Genomic DNA, 18,517 nt, shown 5'->3' with positions numbered 1-18,517 from the left:
AAATCGTGCGAGTAGGTACGCAATTTCAGTCAGTTTTGACTGCGATTGCGTTCCGATGTTCAGTTTTTATCGCGCGGGTGCAATGAGTTTTGTAAGAGCGTGATACAAAACTGACTGTGGTGCCCAGACCCGAACCAGGACTTCTTCACTGAAGTTCGGGTTTCGGACCGGTGTTCTGTATATTTTATTATTTTCCATTATAACATGGTTATAATGGAAAATAATAGCATTCTTTAATTCAGAATGCTAAGTAAAAGGTCCATTGTGGAGTTAAAAATAAAAAAATGTACCGTAAGTCACCTCATCCCCTTGATCGCGCAGCCGGGCTCGTCTTCTTTCTTTTTCTTCTTGCAGGACCTGGCTGGAAAAGGACCTTCGGTTCTTCTATCTTCATTCAGCAGGACCTGCGCTGACGTCACTGCGCTCACCACGTGGTGAGCGCGACTACGTCACCGAAGGTCCTTTTCCATGGCATGGCATTGTGGGTGTTTCCTCGTTCCCAGAGTTCTTCGCTCCATGTCCTAACATGTGCAGCAGCCATTTTAGGAAAAAAGACGATTCATTACCACGAAGCGTGATGAAATTAGACTTCAGCACGAATCAAATTTTTCCTAAAATTCATATCGAATTCCACTTCAACTTCGATTCGCTCATCTTTAGTTATTACATTAACTTTCTAAAATGTAAAGAAAATTTAAAAAAGGCAGAGAATTTAAATTACTGACAGAGAGAGAGACTTATTATACTACAAACACTATACATAAGCCGTACTATTAATTGCAATTTGGATGTTGTGGTTCACATGTTTAGCTATTTCAATCTGAGATGCATTTTTTACACGGAAAAAAATGCATGCAGTACTTTTGTTTCCATCTAAAAAAACGGATCTCAACTGATGCAACGGTATTATTATTTTTTTAAGCGGTGAATTTTATATTTATGTCCATGTAATCCTGAAATACTGAAAAACTTTTCTCTTGAGCCCTGATCCCTCACAATAGGAGGGTTTGCAAAGATCATGTTTCAGCAGTTATCTCTTTTTTTTCATAAGACATAATTACAATAAAAATGAGCACCTCAATAACAAAACTAGAGACAGATAACAGTAAATTACACCATACCATAGATGATGAGAATGGCTCAGCTAATCCTCCCTCTCTGCACAGTAACCTTTGCGCAGTTCTAACAGTATGCTCACAACACTCTCCCTTATAAAACATACACTGCGTGCAGAATTATTAGGCAAATGAGTATTTTGACCACATCCTCCTCTTTATGCATGTTGTCTTACTCCAAGCTGTATAGGCTCGAATGCCTACTACCAATTAAGCATATTAGGTGATGTGCATCTCTGTAATGAGAAGGGGTGTGGTCTAATGACATCAACACCCTATATTAGGTGTGCATAATTATTAGGCAACTTCCTTTCCTTTGGCAAAATGGGTCAAAAGAAGGACTTGACAGGCTCAGAAAAGTCAAAAATAGTGAGATATCTTGCCGAGGGATGCAGCACTCTTAAAATGGCAAAGCTTCTGAAGCGTGATCATCGAACAATCAAGCGTTTCATTCAAAATAGTCAACAGGGTCGCAAGAAGCGTGTGGAAAAACCAAGGCGCAAAATAACTGCCCATGAACTGAGAAAAGTCAAGCGTGCAGCTGCCAAGATGCCACTTGCCACCAGTTTGGCCATATTTCAGAGCTGCAACATCACTGGAGTGCCCAAAAGCACAAGGTGTGCAATACTCAGAGACATGGCCAAGGTAAGAAAGGCTGAAAGACGACCACCACTGAACAAGACACACAAGCTGAAAAGTCAAGACTGGGCCAAGAAATATCTCAAGACTGATTTTTCTAAGGTTTTATGGACTGATGAAATGAGAGTGAGTCTTGATGGGCCAGATGGATGGGCCCGGGGCTGGATTGGTAAAGGGCAGAGAGCTCCAGTCCGACTCAGACGCCAGCAAGGTGGAGGTGGAGTACTGGTTTGGGCTGGTATCATCAAAGATGAGCTTGTGGGGCCTTTTCGGGTTGAGGATGGAGTCAAGCTCAACTCCCAGTCCTACTGCCAGTTTCTAGAAGACACCTTCTTCAAGCAGTGGTACAGGAAGAAGTCTGCATCCTTCAAGAAAAACATGATTTTCATGCAGGACAGTGCTCCATCACACGCGTCCAAGTACTCCACAGCGTGGCTGGCAAGAAAGGGTATAAAAAAGAAAATCTAATGACATGGCCTCCTTGTTCACCTGATCTGAACCCCATTGAGAACCTGTGGTCCATCATCAAATGTGAGATTTACAAGGAGGGAAAACAGTACACCTCTCTGAACAGTGTCTGGGAGGCTGTGGTTGCTGCTGCACGCAATGTTGATGGTGAACAGATCAAAACACTGACAGAATCCATGGATGGCAGGCTTTTGAGTGTCCTTGCAAAGAAAGGTGGCTATATTGGTCACTGATTTGTTTTTGTTTTGTTTTTGAATGTCAGAAATGTATATTTGTGAATGTTAAGATGTTATATTGGTTTCACTGGTAAAAATAAATAATTGAAATGGGTATATATTTGTTTTTTGTTAAGTTGCCTAATAATTATGCACAGTAATAGTCACCTGCACACACTGATATCCCCCTAAAATAGCTAAAACTAAAAACAAACTAAAAACTACTTCCATAAATATTCAGCTTTGATATTAATGAGTTTTTTGGGTTCATTGAGAACATGGTTGTTGTTCAATAATAAAATTAATCCTCAAAAATACAACTTGCCTAATAATTCTGCACTCCCTGTAGAAGCAGAATGTAAAACCGCTTGGAAAGTCATACATACTCTTTAAACATGGAATCACATGAGATTAAAAGCTTTTTCTTTCAGATTTGAATGATATGTCAGGTGTCATTGATATATCCATTGACGATCTTACATAAATTGTATTAATGTTATATTACACATGACATTGGTATTGACCACATATAGCCCTGGAAAATCAATAAAAAGTAATTTAATATATATTTTTTTGTATATGCTAAACAACTACTTTATTGCCGGTAAAATAATGTTTGAGAGGTGAGAAACTTTTTCCATTAATATAAGCCCTAAGCACGTTATAAACACAATTTTTCCATATACAAAATCAAGGCCAATTAGCTTGAATCAAAGATAGTAGAAATACTGTTCCCACCACTTTGCTCCTTACTTCTCATATGGTCGTTATGTCCCCTCCTCATATGTGAACGTCAATCCTCTCAAGCAGAGGTAGACTGGGAACTTAAAGTAGCCCTGAAAAAAATACTAAAAGTAGCCCCGTTTTGTGGTTGGGTCCAAATTGATGAAAGGCCATTCCAGCAATACCATATCGTGGCACAATATACCACCCCAACAGAGCCAAAAACCACAGTCCATCACAAAATACTGCCAGCAGCACAAAATACATCCCCAAAAACTTCCACTGGCAGACCGGCATGACGGGCCTGGTGGGCCCACTAGGGAATTTCCCTGTAAGGTCTATGGCCAATCCGCCCCTGCTCTCAAGGCCTCCTTCGTTGCTTTTGCATGGCTGCTCCTTACAATATTTTCTTCAAGATTTCGTCTATAATATGCTGGGATAGTATATACTATAGTACCCCAGCACATGAGACTTTCCCCCACCTTCCAAACTTTAAAAAACAGGCTGAAAATCTACCTCTAACCAAGAAAGGCTACAGCTACATTAACCCCTTCAGGACCCTGCCATTTTTCACCTTAAGGACCAGGCCGTTTTTTTGAAATTTGACATGTCATTTTATGTGGTCATAAATTTAGAACGCTTTTACTTATCCAAGCCATTCTGAGAATGTTTTCTCCTGACACATTGTTCTTCATGATTGTGGTCAATTTCAGTCAATATTTTTTAATTTTTTTTTTTTTAAATACCAAATTTACAAAAATTTTTAAAAATTTGCAACTTTACAAATTTCAATTTCTCTGCTTTTAAAACAGATAGTGAAACCTCCTAAAATAGTTATTACTTTACATTTCCCATATCTCTACTTCATGTTTGGATCATTTTATGCCATTTTATTTTTTGGGGACATTCAGAAAATTTCCAAAACCCACTTTTTAAAGACCAGTTCAGGTCTGAAGTCACTTTGTGGGGCTTACATAATAGAAACCACCCAAAAATGATCACATTTTAGAAACTACACCCACAAGGTATTAAGAACAGATTTTACAATCTTTGTTAACCCTTTAGGTGTTCCACAAGAATTAAAGGAAAATGTAGATAACATTTCAGAATTTCATTTTTTTGGCAGATTTTCCATTTTAATTCATTTTTTTTCATGTACCAAAGCAAGGGTTAACAGCCAAACAAAACTCAATATTTATTTCCCTTATTTTGTAATTTACAGAAACACCCCATTTGTAATCGTAAACTCTGTACTGGCACATGGCAGGGCGCAGCAGGAAACGAGCGCCATGTGGTCACATTTGAAGACCCCCTGATGCGGCCCTAGAGTAGAAACTCCATAAAAGTGACCACATTTTGGAATTTACAGGATAAGGTGGCAGTTTTGTTGGTACTATTTTATGGGACATATGATTTTTGGTTGCTTTATATTACACTTTTTGTGAGGAAGGTAACAAAAAATAGTTGTTTTGACCGCGTTTTTATTTTTTTGTTATTTTCAATTTTCATTTGACAGGTTAGATCATGTGCTATTTTTATAGAGCAGGTTGTTACGCATGCGACAATACCAAATATGACTACTTTTTTGGTTGCTTGTTTCAGTTTTACATTATAAAGCATTTTTTTTTAAAAAATATTTTTTTAGTGTCTCCATATACTGAAAGCCATAGTTTTTTATTTCTTGGGCAACTGTCTTATGTACGGGCTAATTTTTTTTGGGATGAGATGTCAGTTTGATAGGTACTAGTTTAGGGTGCATATGACTTTTTGTTTGCTTGGTATTACACTTGTTGTGATGTAAGGTGACAAAAAATTGCTTTTTTGACACAGTTTTTATTTTTATTTTTTTACGGTGTCCACTTGAGGGGCTAGTTCATGTGATATTTTCATACAGCAGGTTGTTACGGACACAGCAAAAACTAATATGTATACTTTTTTATTTAAGTTTTACACAATAAAAGCATTTTGGAAACAATAAAAAAAAATATGTTTTAGTGTCTCCATATTCTGAGAGCCATAGTTTTTTTTTTGGGGGGGGGGGGGCAATTTTCTTAGGTGGGGTCTCATTTTTTGAGGGATGAGACGACGGTTTAATGGGTATTATTTTGGGGTGCATATGACTTTTTGATCACTTGGTATTACACTTTTTGTGAAGTAAGGTGACAATTAAATATATGCCAGCTACATTCTGGCTATGTTCTAAACTACAGGCTGATAGGTGTAGCAGGACTGGGCTGTAGAGTCTAAGGCCCCTTTCACACGGGCGACAATTCAATGTAATGCATGAGGTGAACGCATTGCACCCGCACTGAATCCGGGTCCATTCATGGTTGCTAGGTGACGATCAGGATGGGGACCCGATCTTTATTATTTTTCCTTATAATATGGTTATAAGGGAAAATAATAGCATTCTTTATCAAGAATGCTAAGTAAATTAGGGGTGGAGGGGTTAAAAAATAAAAAAATAAAAAATTAAACTCACCTCATCCACTTGTTTGCACAGCCTGGCTCATCTTCTTTCTTCTTCTTTGAGGACCTGGGAGGAAAAGGACCTTTAGTGACGTCACTGTGCTTATCACACGGTCCATCACATGGTCCATCACCATGGTGATGGACCATGTGATGAGCACAGTGACATCACCAAAGGTCCTTTTCCTCCCAGGTCCTCAGAGAAGAAGAAAGAAGATGAGCTGGGCTTCGCAAACAAGTGGATGAGGTGAGTAAAATTATATTTTTAACCCCTCCATCTTTAATTTACTTAGCATTCTGTATTAAGAATGCTATTATTTTCTCTTATAACAATGTTATGGGGAAAATAATAAAATCTACACAACACCGATCCCAAACCCGAACTTCTGTGAAGAAGTCCGTGTTCGGGTCTGGGTACCAAACATGCCGATTTTTCTCACACGCGTGCAAAATGCATTAAAACGCTTTGCACTCACGTGGCAAAATCGTGCATTTTACCGCAACGCACCCGCATCTTTTCCCGCAACGCCCGTGTGAAAGAGGCCAAAGGGATTTCTAAGTTTTCATCTTTTAACCCCTGACTTTGCCCAGGTCCTCCAAATAGTCTTGGTTTGTTGATAGCAGACAAGCATGGATACAGCACAGCAATGGGCTCACAGCACATAGGGAGGAATTTATCTTTAGGAGAATATTTAAAGTCAGTTTTGCTTCAGTCTGTGTTGGAGTACTTTGTGCCACATTTATCAAATGTTGCACGTTGTTTGATAAATTTTGCTTCTCCTTAAACCTAACACTTCTGTCTAGAGAAGCTACTTCAGTTTTCCTACTCCACCCTGCTCCTGGAGGGAGATTGTGACTTATTTGAGACTTTTAAAAAACTCTCAATGATAAATCTGGAGTGAAACTAATTAATATAGCTCACCACGCCCACTTTTCCATCCATATTGGAGTGGTGAACACATGCAAAAAGTCGCAAAATTTTGCGCAATCACATAATGGGACTGGGAACTTAGAGTGGCCCTGGAAAAAAACCTGAAAGTCGGCCCATGTTGTAGGCTGGAACAAATTGACAAAAGGCAGGCAAACACAAGTAGGCAGGGACAACAGACATAGGCATGACCAGCAATATAGTAGTATAGCACAAAATACTGCCCTAGCATAACCAAATATTAGTGCTGATGGTCATGTGCCTAGGTACCTGCTGTTCTAAGCTTTGTTGAGAGTCTCATATAATTATGTACCTGGCCAGTAGCCAGGAGGTGCACTCAGGTGGCCCACTGGGCATTGGCCTACCAGGAAATATCCCTGTAGGGTCTATGGCTAGTCTGCCCCTGAAGGCACCTAAGGCCAAAGGGTTCTACAAGTTCCGGATGAGGAATCCAAGGAGATAACCATGAACAAGATCAGGAACAGAGCCGAGCTCACACCTGAGGAGTTCTTACTGGGTATAAATAGCATCCCTTGATGAGATCATCCAAACAGCTGAAAAATAACAGAATTCACAATCAACAAGAATTATTCATTACTTTGCTGCTGCATGATATCGAAAGCAAAAAAAAAACTGAAATGCACAGGCAACTCAGGTTGTATGTAAAAGCTCAGACATGGAACTGTAATATGACCGTTTCCCCAAATATTTAACCATTAGTCTGACACCATTGGACTTCTGATTACCACTGGTCAGGGCTTGGGTGAAAAGTTAGAGCATCCATTGACCGACACTTTCTATGACTCGCAAAAGTAAACAAGAAAGGCATTGGTGTCTGTGTTGACCCAAGGAACACTATTTTGATGGGATGTTGAAGTCTTCGCTATATTTTCTCACATCTCCTGTGTGTTTGGAGTCTGTACCAACACCAGTGTTACAGAGATTGTACTCATTTGAAGTAACATATAGTGATGGACGAACATCGCCCGGGACGATTCACGAACGTGATTGCGCGAACGCGATCAAATGTTCGCGAACGGCAAGTTCGTGGGGTGCCCCATTTACTTTAATGGCAGGTGAAACTGAAAAACCTTCAGGTCATATTTGCAGCCACCAAATACTTACTAGAAGTGCATAAATAGTCCCACAACATGGACAGTGACATACTAGAGGGGGATCAGTGAAAAACTCCCACAAAAAATGTATGTATTTTAATTAGGGGCCATTTTTATGCATCTTAAAGGGAAACTGTCAAAAATGTGCCCTGCTGGAGCCTAGAAATTTTTTATTTTAGACCATGGGAGTACAGACCCCAAAAATTAGGCATTCACCGGACAGAAAACATCAAGTCATTATGTGGCTGGAGGTATATTAGACGGTCAATGGATATCAATTTTACTGCAGGCCAGTGGACTACAGGCCCAAAAAATTATTCATTCACCATACAGAAAAGAACAATTGATAATGTGGCTGGAGGTACAATAGGCGGTAACGGTATAACAATTTTACTGTTGGCCAGTGGACTACAGGCCCCAAAAATTATTAATTCACCGGACAGAAAACATCAAGTTATTATGTGGCTGGAGGTATATTAGACAGTCATTAGATATCAATTTTACTTCAGGCCAGTGGAGTACAGGCCCCAAACATTATACATTCACCATACAGAAAACATCAAGTGATTATGTGGCTGGCGGTATATCAGACGTTCATTGGATATCAATTTTACTGCAGGCCAGTACAAATACATGTCAAATACATATGTTTAAAAGAACTAAAAATATTAAATTAGAATAAAAACATGGCTAATGAAATCCCCCCTCTTGAATAAACCCCAAATGATAATAGGTAAAATTTGATAACACGTGGTCATCACAGGTGTTAAATTCCTCAGAGGCCCCAACAATTAGGCATTCACCGTACAGAAAAAAATCAAGTGATTATGTGGCAGGAGGTATATTAGACGGTCAATGGATATCAATTTTACTGCAGGCCAAGGAACTATAGGCCCCAAAAATTATTCATTCACCGGACAGGAAACATCAAGTGATTATGTGGCTGGAGGTATATTAGAAGGTCATTGGATATCAATTTTACTGCAGGCCAGTGGAGTACAGGCCCCAAACATTAGACATTCACTAGACAGAAAACATCAAGTGATTATGTGGCTGGAGGTATATTAGATGGTCGAAGGATATCAATTATACTGCAGGCCAGTGGACTACAGGCGCCAAAAATTATTCATTCACTGTATAAAATTTTTACTGTTCGCCGGTTAGATTAGAGGCCCCAAAAATTATGCATTCACCGTACAGAAAAGATTAAGTGATTATGTGGCTGGAGGTATATTAGACGGTCATTAGATATCAATTTTACTGCAGGCCATTGGAGTACAGGCCCCAAACATTAGGCATTCACCATACAGAAAACATTAAGTGATTATGTGGCTGGAGGTACAGTATATTAGACAGTCATTGAATAGCAACTTTACTTTAGGCCAGTGGAGTACAGGCCCCAAAAATTATTCATTCAACGTACAGAAAAGAACAAGTGATTATCTGTCTGGGGGTATATTAGACGGTCATTGGATATCAATTTTACTGCAGGCCAGTACAAATATATGGCAAATACATATGTTTAAAAGAACTAAAAATATAAAATTCGATTAATAACATGGCTAACGAAATCCCCACTCATGAAAAAACCCCAAATGATAATAGTTGGAATTCGATAACACGTGGTCGTCACGGGTGTTGAATTCCTCCGAGATTCATTCCTCATTTATTTTTAAAAACTTGAGGTAGTCCACACTGTCGTGAGCTAGGTGAGTGCTCTTATTGGTCACGATCCCCCCTGCTGCACTAAATGTCCTTTCGGACAGGACACTCGACGAGGGGCAAGTCAAGAGTTCCATGGCAAATTGTGCCAGCTCTGGCCACAGGTCAAGCCCGCACACCCAGAAGTCAAGGGGTTTCTCGCTTTTCAGAGCGTCCACATCGGCCTTTAACCCAAAGTAGTCAGACACCTGTCAGTTTAGGCGTTCCCTGAGGCTGGATCCGTAGGGTGGCTGTCAATGGGTTGGCTGCAAGAATGATCTTATATCGAAGTGACCAACACATCTTCAAACTGCCCTCTTCTTGCATGCACTGTAGGATTGGTACCTGCAACTGTTTCTCTGTGGTTAGAAATTCCTCTGCCAGCGCCCGCTACAGCAGAATGCAGCATCTCTCGAAGCAAGACCTGGAAATGCTGCATTCTGACAGCCCTCTGTGATGCTGGTAACATGTCCTCCATTTTGTGTTTGTACCAGGGGTCTAAGTACATTGCCACCTGGTACTGGTCCTTGCCCTTTATGCTTTTTATACGGGGGTCCCTCTTCAAACATTGGAGCATGAAGGCCCCCATTTGCACTAAATTGGAAGCGTTGGAGCGGCCTGGCTCCTGCTCATCGTCCAGGAGAATGTCCTCCTCGGTCTCCTCCCTACAGCCACGGACAACACCAGGGATCCCAGAAAAGTTTAAAGCCTGCTCTTCTTGTTCCTCCTCCTCTCCCCATGCACCATCCTCCTCTGACTCTTCTTCAGACTCCTGCTGACTTGTCTCAGATGGAGCAGTTCCCCCTGGGAATTAATTCAGCATTGCGAGTTTCTCATCTTCCTGCTCATGCTCCTCGACGGCTTGATCAATGACACTACGCAATGCACACTCCAGAAAGAAGGCATAAGGTAGTAAGGTACGATGTTACTGATGGCACCCTGGCTGCGACTGACCAGTTTAGTCATCTCATCAATAGTGATGAGCGGCAGGTGCCATATTCGATTTTGACGAAATTCGCGAATATTCGATAGAATATTCGTTTTATATTCGTCGAAATCGAATATTCGGCATTATTCTTGTTATCGCGATTAATATGTGATTTAAATAATCGCGTATTGCGATTTTAACTTAAAGGCTACTCTCCTATTGAAATAGCAATGCGATTAATTGAAGTTATAATAATCGAATTTCGATTTTAACTTAGCACTGCTATATTCCATATTCGTTAATTCTAGCTTAATATGGAATATAGCAGTGCTAAGTTAAAATCGAAATTCGATTATTATAACTTGAATTTTTTTTTTTTTATTGTTATAATTTTGTTCTTTCCCACTTCCCTAAAGTTGTTCTTACCTGTCCTTTGGATTCCTGGCTGCTCCAGTCAGTGCCTGTTGCCGCTTCTGCCGACTTCCGTGTTCATGGAGCGTCCCCATCACCATGGGAACGTCTCCATATACTAGAATGTACTGTCGGATTTGAGAATTACGTGAAAAATCGCAATTCGATTATTTCAAGTTATAATAATCGAATTTCGATTTTAACTTAGCACTGCTATATTTAATTCTAGCCTAATATGGAATATAGCAGTGCTAAGTTAAAATCGAAATTCGATTATTATAACTTGAATTAATCGAATTGCGATTTCAACTTGGACCTGGTTTACTATGGTTGGCTTGGTAGAATTAGCGAATATGACGAATGTATTCGTCATATTCCACAAAACGAATATAACGAATGTATTCGTCATATTCCACAAAACGAAGATAACGAAGTATTCTGCATCTTCGTTTTAGCTACCTATTCATCAACTTCGCTAATTCTAGCAATCATATAGGAAAGTTTACTATAGAGACAGCTAAGTTTAATTCGCTATGCGATTATATTACTTTGCTTTTTTTTATAAATAGAATAATTATAATAATTATCAGGTATTATAATTATTCTATTTATTTTTAAAAATAAAGCAGTCATATAATCGCATAGCGAATTAAACTTAGCTGTCTCTATAGTAAACTTTCCTATATGATTGCTAGAATTAGCGAAGTTGATGAATAGGTAGCTAAAACGAAGATGCAGAATACTGCGTTATCTTCGTTTTGTGGAATATGACAAATACATTTGTTATATTAGTTTTGTGGAATATGACGAATACATTTGTCATATTCGCTAATTCTACCAAGCCAACCATAGTAAACCAGGTCCAAGTTGAAATCGCAATTCGATTAATTCAAGTTATAATAATCGAATTTCGATTTTAACTTAGCACTGCTATATTCCATATTAGGCTAGAATTAAATATAGCAGTGCTAAGTTAAAATTGAAATTCGATTATTATAACTTGAAATAATCGAATTGCGATTTCAACGTAATTCTCAAATCCGACAGTACATTCTAGTATATGGAGACGTTCCCATGGTGATGGGGACGCTCCATGAGCACGGAAGTCGGCAGAAGCGGCAACGGGCACTGACTGGAGCAGCCAGGAAGCCAGGAATCCAAAGGACAGGTAAGAACAACTTTAGGGAAGTTGGAAAGAAAAAAATATAACAATAAAAATTTAAAAAAAAACGAATATTCGAAATATCGAATTTATCTTACTATATTCGAAATATTCGCGAATTAGCGAAGTGCCGATATTCGCGAAAAAATTCGATATTCGAATATTCGCGCTCAACACTACTCATCAAATGGCCACAGATGTCTGCATGTGTCGCTCATGAGCAGCCACTGGCGTGGTGAAAAAAAAAACAGGCTCCCCAGAACCTGTCCTGCCGCAGAGTTCTTACAATTAGTCGTTAACGGCACATTTCTGCTGGAGCAGCCTATCAAGCATATACAAGGTGGAGTTCCAGTGCGTCGGGCAGTCATATATCAGACGTCTGACGGGCCAATGGTGTCGCCACTGAATGTCAGCAAGGCGAGCCATGGCCGTGTAAGATCTTCTAAAATGGCCAGAGATTTTCCTGGCCTGCCGCAAGGCGCCTGGGACCCCAAGGTGTTTGGCAACGAATCGATGCACAACTAAGTTCAGGCCATGCACGGCTTGTGTGTAATTTTGCCCTGTTACAGCTCTCTCAGCAGATTGTCACCATTGTTGCACACCACTTTACCAACTGTCAAATTGAGCGGGGTTGGCCACTGATTGGCCTGTGACTGCAGAGCTGAAAGGAGTGAAGGACCGGTGTGGCTCTTGGCTTCCAGGCACAACAGCCGCAGCACATCATGGCAACGTCTCACCTGGCACATTGAATAGGTTCTGGGGAGCTAAGGGGTGCAGTGGAAGAGGCGGTAGCAGTGGTAAAGGAGGAGTTAGCCGAGGAGGAGAAGGAGGATGGAGTTGGAGGAGGAGAAGAAGAGGCAGGCCTGCATGCTATCTGTGGCGGTAACACCAAAACCACATGGGTTCCACGGGTTGCATGCTTGACAGCCGTCAGAAGGTTCACACGGTGGGCAGTAAAAGTTATGTACCTTCCCTGCCCGTGTTTGCTAGATCATGTGTCTATGGTCAGATGTATCTTGGCACCGACACTTTGTACCAGAGATACATTCACTTGCTGCTGAACATCTCCATATAGCTCTGGAATGCCCTTCTTGAAGAATTTTTTTAATTCCGGGGACCTTCCATTGCGGTTTTCCAATGGCCACAAATTTTCTAAAGGCCTCCGAGTCCACCAGTTTACATGGCAGTATTTGGCGGGCTAGCAGTTCCGACAAGCCGGCGGTCAGCCATCGGGCAAGAGGGTTATCCGGCGTCATCAACTTTTTACGCTCAAACATTTGGGCCATGGAAGCCTGCCTTTTGCAAGATGAACACAACAATGGCACGGTGGAAAGTGGAGTAGAGGACAAATCGGAGAAGCAGGACATGGAGCGCCAGGAGTGTGGCTTTGTGGGTTCTGATGGTGTTGCTCCAATTGGGCTCAGTGATGGGACGTCAGGTGCCTTCTTACTGTGGTCGTCCCTAGGTGAGTGTTGGGCTTACCGCGACTTATGCGTTGACAGCACAGGCTGCAGATTGCAACACTATTGTCAGCAGCTGACATGTTAAAAAAAGCCATGTGCGGCGTACTGGAAACGCCAGATGTGACCGTGCATGGTGGATGGCTTGCTCCAGATACATTTGCAGTCTGCTTTTTGCCTCCTGTGCACTGTGAGTTCTGCCTGCTACTTCTCCTTCTCCTCACTATCTGCTGCTCGGTCTTTCCCTCTGAACTAACCTCCTCTTCCTCTGTTGTGGTCACCCACGTGACGTCCATCGACACGTTATCGTCACCTTCACCACCACTGACATTAGAGATCTCGGAGTAGGCAGCAACCCTGGAGACCACCCTCCTTCGTCTGATCTGGGTACTGTCATCAGACCGCTGGGTGGCGGCCGTTGTTACCTCCTCTTCCTGATCCGATGCCAAGAATTGCTGCACATCGGTAAGGTCTGGGAATGGGTGGGAAAAAAATTCCTCTGACTCGAGTGGAGGCGCTATGGTGGTAGTGGTGTCTTTGGGGGTGCACACAGCAGAGAGTGAGGAGGGTGCTAATACAGAGGAGGAGGAGGGTGCAGAAGCAGGAAGCTGAGCAAGCCAATCAACCAACTCTGGTCCTTTGAAGTAATCGCACGCACCTTCTCCAACTTCAAACTTAGGCTCCAGCCTGGTGCACCTGCCTGACCCCTACCACCCCTGCAGAATGGCTTGCCTCTTCCTCTGCCTGTAATTTTCAAAATGACCCTGTGACAATGTCCCTATGGAAGAGCAGTATTTGTGGAAGCAGGTATATTGCAGGCCTCAATCAATATTTGGTGGAAGCTGGTATATCAATCCCCTCTATCAGTATTTTGTGGAAACAGTTATATAGAACCCAATAATAAGTATTTTCTGGAAGCCGGTAAATCACACCCCATAATCAATATTTGGTGGAAGCCGGTATCTCAATACCCTGTACCAGTATTTTGTGGAAACAGGTATATAGAACCCAATAATGAGTATTTGCTGGAAGCTGGTAAATCAAACCCCTTAATCAATATTTGGTGGAATCTGGTGTATCGCAGGCCTCAATCAATATTTGGTGGAAGCCGATATATCAATCCCCTCTATAAGTACTTTGTGGAAACAGGTGTATAGAACCCAATAATGAGTATTTGCTGGAAGCTGGTAAATCAAATCCCTTAATCAATATTTGGTGGAAGCAGGTGTATTGCAGTCCTCAATCAATATTTGGTGGAAGCCAGTATATCAATCCCCTCTATCATATTTTGTGGAAACAGTTAAATAGAACCCAATAATGAGTATTTGCTGGAAGCTGGTAAATCAAAACTCTTAATCAATATTTGGTGGAAGCTGGTGTATTGCAGGCCTCAATCAATATTTGGTGGAAGCCGGTATCTCAATACCCTGTATCAGTATTTTGTAGAAACAGGTATATAGAACCCAATAATGAGTATTTGCTGGAAGCCGGTAAATCAAACCCCTTAACCCCTTATGGACTGGGCTCGTTTTCACCTTAAGGACCAGGCAATTTTTTGCAAATCTGACCAGTGTCACTTTATGTGGTGATAACTTTAAAACGCTTTGACTTATCCAAGCCATTCTGAGATTGTTTTTTTTTTTTTTTTGTCACATATTGTACTTCATGACACTGGTAAAATGGAGTAAAAAATACCAAATTTACCCAAAATTTTGAAAAATTTGCAAATTTCCAAGTTTCAATTTCTCTACTTTTATAATACATAGTAATACCTACAAAAATTGTTATTACTTTACATTCGCCATATGTCTACTTCATGTAAGGATCATTTTGGGAATGACATTTTATATTTTGGGGACTTTTCAAGACTTAGAAGTTTAGAAGCAAATCTTTAAATTTTCAAAAACCCACTTTCTAAGGACCAGTTCAGGTCTGAAGTCACTTTATGAGGCTTACATAATAGAAACCACCCAAAAATAACCCCATTCTAGAAACTACACCCCTCAAGGTATTAAAAAATGATTTTACAAACATTGTTAACCCTTTAGGTGTTCCACAAGAGTTAATGGCAAATGGAGATAAAATTTCAGAATTTCGATTTTTGGGCAAATTATATATCAATCCCCTCTAACAGTATTTTGTAGAAACTGTTATATGGAACCCAATAATGAGTATTTGCTGAAAGCTAGTATATCAAACCCCTTAATCGATTTTTGGTGGAAGCTGGTGTATTGCAGGCCTCAATCAATATTTGGTGGAAGCCGGTATATCAATACCCTGTATCAGTATTTTGTGGAAACAGTTATATAATACCCAATAATGAGTATTTCCTGGAAGCTGGTATATCAAACCCCTTAATCAATATTTGGTGGAAGCTGGTATATCGCAGGCCTCAATCAATATTTGGTGCAAGCTGGTGTATCACACCCCTCAATCATTATTTTGTGGAAGCTGGTGTATTACACCCCTTAATCAGTATTTTGTGGAAGCAGGTATATCGCACCCCTTAATGAGTTTTTTGGGGGGCAACAGGTATATCATACCAGTTGCAATTAGTTATTTGAATAGCGTTTGTCCCTCTATATAGCTGCGGCATCTCAGCAGAACCGCACACAACTGATGCACAATACAAATGCACTATAATATACTTTCTATGTTAGAAGGTATATTATAGGTATATCACACCCCTTAATCAGATTTTTTTTAGGGGAAACAGGTACAGTCAACTCTCAAGATGAGATCCAAAGAGCTGTCACTATCAGTGAAGCAAGCCATCATTAGGCTGAAAAAAAAAAAAAAAAAACATCAGAGAGATAGCAAAAACATTAGGCGTGGCCAAAACAACTGAAAAGAAAGAACGCACCAGTGAGCTCAGCAACACCAAAAGACCCGAAAGACCACGGAAAACAACTGTGGTGGATGACCGAAGAATTCTTTCCCTGGTGAAGAAAACACCTTTCACAACAGTTGGCCAGATCAAGAACACTCTCCAGGAGGTAGGTGTATGTGTGTCAAAGTCAACAATCAAGAGAAGACTTCACCAGAGTGAATACAGTGGGTTCACCACAAGATGTAAACCATTGGTGAGCCTCAAAAACAGGAAGGCCAGATTAGAGTTTGCAAACGACATCTAAAAAAGCCTTCACAGTTCTGGAACAACATCCTATGGACAGATGAGACCAAGATCAACTTGTACCAGAGTAATGGGAAGAGAAGAGTATTGAGAGTATGGAGAAGGAAAGGAACTGCTCATGATCGTAAGCATACCACCTCATTAAGCATGGTGGTGGTAGTGTCATGGCGTGGGCATGTATAGCTGCCAATGGAACTGGTTCTCTTGTATTTATTGATGATGTGACTGCTGACAAAAGCAGCAGGATGAATTCTGAAGTGCTTCGGGAAATATTATCAGCTCATATTCAGCCAAATGCTTCAGAACTCATTGGACGGCGCTTCACAGTGCAGATGGACAATGACCCAAAGCATACTGCAAAAGCAACCAAAGATTTTTTTTAAGGGAAAGAAGTGGAATGTTATGCAATGGCCAAGTCCATCACCTGACCTGAATCTGATTGAGCATGCATTTCACTTGCTGAAGACAAAACTGAAGGGAAAATGCCCCAAGAACAAGCAGGAACTGAAGACAGTTGCAGTAGAGGCGTGGCAGAGCATCACCAGGGATGAAACCCTTTTTGTCCCTTAACAAGTGGGAGGCACATATGCAAACTGGTGTAATTCCTATCCCATTCACCTGATTTGGATGTAAATACCCTCAAATTAAAGATGGCAGTCTGCAGTTAAAGCACATCTTGTTCGTTTCATTTCAAATCCATTGTTGTGGTGTATAGAGGCAAAAATGTTAGAATTGTGTCGAAGTCACAATATTTATGGACCTGACTGTATATCACACCAGTTGCAATTCGTTATTCCAATAGCGTTTGTCCCTCTATCTAGCTGCAGTATCTCAGCAGAATCGCACACAACTGCTGCACAATACAAATGCACTGTATAGGAGCGGTAGACGCCACATTTGTGTGAGGGGAGGCTCTTGCACGGCCTACTTAAGGTGGAGGGTAGCGCTCTCCTCACCTACGTGATCTACGAGGTCGACGAATCCGGTGGGTCTTCTGCGCATGCGCTGGCGTGGAGCGCGTCTTTCAAGCAGCATCCATATTGTGCGGTCGGCGGTACGAAGTACGTGAAGCCCGGTTACACTCATTGAGGTTATTGTTATTTAAGTAGAGTTTCCCACGGGGCGGCAGCTTGTGCTTTGTTCCGGATACAGCAAGGTAAAAAAAAAAAAAAAAAATAACCCCTGCTGTGGAAAATGCTTGCGACCTATGACGAGCTTAGGTAGATTCCAGATATCACGCTCGATATTGGGAGGAGACTGGCCATGATATAAGTGCATTTTGGAGTTACTAGAGTTTTGATTAAGTCTGAATTCTTACGATTTTAGGTACAATCCATCATTATCCTATTTCGACCCAAACAAGCTCCGTTACGATAACCACAAGTCCATCACTCTATCGGACTCTACGTGGAGCCCATTCACGTTTTCAGACGATTACGCAAGTCCTTCACGTCTTCGGACAAGATTTAAGTCTTGTCACGACTTCAGGCAAATACGTAAGTCCGTCACGTCTTCGGACACGATTTAAGTCCTGTCACGACTTCAGGCAAATACGTAAGTCCGTCACGTCTTTAGACACGATTTAAGTCCTGTCACGACTTCAGGCAAATACGTAAGTCCGTCACGTCTTCGGACACGATTTAAAGGGACACTGACAGGCCAAAACAGCATATATAGTTAGATATATCACATTACAGGTCTTATACAGCCTTTTAAAAGCATATAAGTATCCCCCCTGTCCACCTTATGAAGAGCGAAATATAAAGTTTTATAACCTGCTTCTCCTGTCAGCAATCTGCCCAAGGGGCGGCGTTTCATGTGAAAATGTGCCCAGCCAGCCTTCCCAACTGCCGTTCTTAAGCCCCGCCCAGCTCATCATTATTCACTTCGCTGGGCGGCGGCTAGAACTCTCCCCAGTCCCGATCCTGCGCCTGCGCAATTCAATACTCCGGGCATCGTTCATGCCCAATCTTCTGCGCCTGCGTCACGTCTTCGGACTCAATTTAAATCCTGTCACGCATTTAGACAAAAGGAGTCAGAAAAAAAAAAT

The sequence above is a fragment of the Bufo bufo genome, chromosome 3, assembly GCF_905171765.1.
Source record: "Bufo bufo chromosome 3, aBufBuf1.1, whole genome shotgun sequence".
In the NCBI taxonomy this organism is placed as follows: Eukaryota; Metazoa; Chordata; class Amphibia; order Anura; family Bufonidae; genus Bufo; species Bufo bufo.
This window is presented reverse-complemented; position numbering follows the sequence as displayed.